General features: G+C 46.4%; 1 non-coding gene across 1 annotated transcript; it reads left to right on the plus strand.

The window, feature by feature from the left end:
* Positions 1-1,241: 1,241 nt before the first annotated feature.
* Trnat-ugu lies at positions 1,242-1,316 on the plus strand. Its single transcript has one exon. It is a non-coding gene; the product is annotated as a tRNA-Thr (tRNA).
* Positions 1,317-3,391: the final 2,075 nt, after the last annotated feature.

Consider the following 3,391-nt stretch of genomic DNA (forward strand, 5'->3'; position numbering starts at 1 on the left):
CCCCGCCGGGCCTGCTCTCGCGTACGTAAGCGCGTGCCGGACCCCACCCCCCTCACCACGTACATATACACCCTAACACACACACATGTGGCATGCTGATAACTAATCGGCTTATACTTTTTTTGTGAGCCAAGGGAAGTGCTTTGTTTCCGTTCTCTGTTCTCTCTGTGAGATTATTCCGCATATATGTACGAATTTTTGTAGCGCGGACGATGCGGAGAAACAGAGGCAGAGCAGTTTGGTACGTCTGTCCGCTGTCGTGTTGTGTTGATTAGGACAGGCGTTAATGTTATATTTCAGCGCGGAGCGCGAGCGTCCTGCAAAATGAGTGAAATATTAAATTCTGTAATCTCGGGGGACACTGCCAGTGGGGACGTAGCTGGGCGTGCTACAGCAAGTCTGCTACTACTTTTCAAGCGCTGTTCGTCACTCCACTGCTGCATTTAGTTCCCTCAAAAAGGTCACTCTCTGAAACTCTCGAATGTGAGCAGTTACTCTGTAGTTCCTAACACTGACGACCAGAGAGCAAAAGAAATATGAAAATACGGAGCTCACCACAGTTCCACAAAAAAATTAAATTCGCATGAAACAGCAGCAATTGAAACTAGCACGCGCCTCGTCTAGCTTGGTCCGTGTTCATCTTTCCGGTGGGTTTTGCCTTACTTAAATGTTCGCTCAGGCTCGATTTAAGGCCAAAGTTACACAAGCGGGCACCAAACTGACAGCGGCGCCACAGCCCCCCCCCCCCCCCCATATATATATACATACGTGTTCTATCACATTTAGTAACGAAATATGCCACAGGCGAATGTAAGCACGGAAGAGGTGGGGAGAGGGGGGGAGGGGGGAAGGGCTGAAATGTTCTCGAACTGACGCTGTGTTTCCACAAAGTGGTGGCGACAGTTTCACATCACCGCGACCTTGTTATCAAATACATTACTGACATCTATTTGGAACACAAAGATGAATGTTGAGTCCATTCCCGTCCCTTTAAATTTGTGTCAAACAACTAAGTATATATATATATATATATATATATATAAGGCTCACCGGCCATTTGACCATCTTCTTCTGTGCGGATGCACAAACAGTGCCCGATCTCTTACGGGAATCGACGGTAAAGCCGCGAGTATTGAGTATGATGGGCAGGGGCACTATGAATATAGTGCGGGACAATAAGCGCGAATGTGGGTTTCACGGGAGGCGTACAGAGATGTCCTTGCACTCGCACTGTCCTCTGTGCCGTCGGTGGCTCAGATGGGTAGAGCGTCTGCCATGTAAGCAGGAGATCCTGGGTTCGAGTCCCGGTCGGGGTACAGATTTTTCAACTGTCCCCGTTCACTTATATCAACACCTGTATGGAGCTAAGGGTATTCATTTCATGGTAACTACGTATCTTCGGGATTGTTGTAATTGAAGCGAAATTTCTCACAGAGATTCATACGGCAGCGAAACGTGGTATGCTAGTGCGTTAATGCGGAACCAATTTACGCTGGGAAAAAAAAGTTCCAGTTGTGGCGACCAGATGTAAATCTGGCACTGTACACTGTCTGTATGACGGTATGACATCCACGTTGTCATTTTACAACCCATAACGCGATTGTACAGTATGGCTATCGAGAGGAGAGAGCGTGCACTGTTAGTGAAAGTGTCTATGTGAACGGCACCAATTACTGTCCAGTATCGAGAGGGTATCGCCGACTGAAAGATCTGATTAAAAAGGATGACGGTGAAATTCGAAAACACGGGTGAGCTTGGTGTGGCATCTAGAAGAGGAAGGAGTCCTATCCTAGAGGAAGTTACTGCTGTTTTGATGCAACTTACCATGTATCGTATGCCCCGGCTAGTGCTAGTGGTTGCGCAGTATCAGGAGATTTGTCCGTCGAATGGCCAATAGTGCGCAAAGTTTTTTGATCTATTTTACTCTGGTACCCATACAAGATCCAAACGGTGCAGTAACTGGAACATGATGATCCGCAGCAACGTTCTGAATATGCTCTTCGGTTTTTGACTCGAATCGAGTTAGATGACATGTGATCGGGCAACACTGTATGTAGTGACGAGGAACATTTTCACTACAGTGCTGAATTTGTGGCATTGTTAAACTGCGTGTTGTGCACGAAGAGCCGTTGCACTTGCCGTACGTGACTGTGTCGTGTGGTTTCACAAGCACCTTTGTTCTCCGTCCGTTCTTCTTTGAACAGAATACACTCTGAGGGCCTGTCAGGTCTACCGTGACGTCTGCACGTTATCGGGACCTCCTTGTACAGCACGTTATTCCTGCTTTGGAAGGGCACAACTGTGTGGAGACCACTGTTTCCATGCAAGATGGGGCAACACCTCATGTCACGCGCCTTGTGAAAAATCTGCTTAATGCAACCTTCCACGGACATGTTATTTCCAGACGCGTGGCCTGCAAGATCACCTGATGAGAACCCATGTGACTTGGGCTTTAGGAATATTTAAAATAACGCGTTTTCCCGGGACACTTTCGGTGTCTTCCTGAACTCACGGCCAGTGTACTCAGATTCCACGGAAACTGCCGCTAGCAACTGTTGATCACTTCGTTTTACGAATGCAGCGTGTAGTCATCATCCTCGGTGCTCGTACTGAACAAACTGTGTAAGCGGCGATTAGTAATAATATCAGCATCATGCGTATCTCACTTCTTTGGCTTTTCCTGCCCACGTGCTGTTCCTAATCCATTACATACGGAAACATTCCTATTCGTCTTTCTTGTATTCGCAGTGCAAAAACTGGATCTAATTACTTTTCCCCAGCGTAAATCGTTTCTGCATTAACGCACTAGCATACCTGCTATTTTTCGCTGCCATACAATAATTACAGCCCACACTGGGCCTCTGTGAGTAGATGTACTTTAATTACAACCACGGGGTATTGGAACAAAACACATTTTAAAAATGTTTGAACGAATCATGTCGAGTGCGACGTATCCGACCTACGGGAAGTAAGAAACGGACTGTAGGGCTTAACGACCCGTCATCTCATCAGAGACGGAGCACTAGCGCGGATATGGAACACATGGGGTGAAACGTACTGTGTGACTTTCAACGGAACCGCTACGGTATTTGCGTTAAGAAATTTTAGTAAAACCAAAGAAATTGAAAATCTGTATGGCGCGAAGGGGATTTTAATGTCGCTCCTATTCAGTGGACTGCGTTACGTGGAAGCGCGCACAAGTCTCAGTAATGACTCTGCGTTCGAGGCACATTTAAATGCGATCTATTACTATATCTGTTATCTCGCAAATAACCAGTATTGTTTAACTAGGAATGTCACATTGCTTAATATGAGCAAAACTGAGCTGTCACAATGGCTACTAATTGGCCATTAGTGCTACAGACAAACATCCAGATCTTACGATACAATA

Source organism: Schistocerca americana, chromosome 1 (genome assembly GCF_021461395.2).
Source record: "Schistocerca americana isolate TAMUIC-IGC-003095 chromosome 1, iqSchAmer2.1, whole genome shotgun sequence".
Classification (NCBI taxonomy): Eukaryota; Metazoa; Arthropoda; class Insecta; order Orthoptera; family Acrididae; genus Schistocerca; species Schistocerca americana.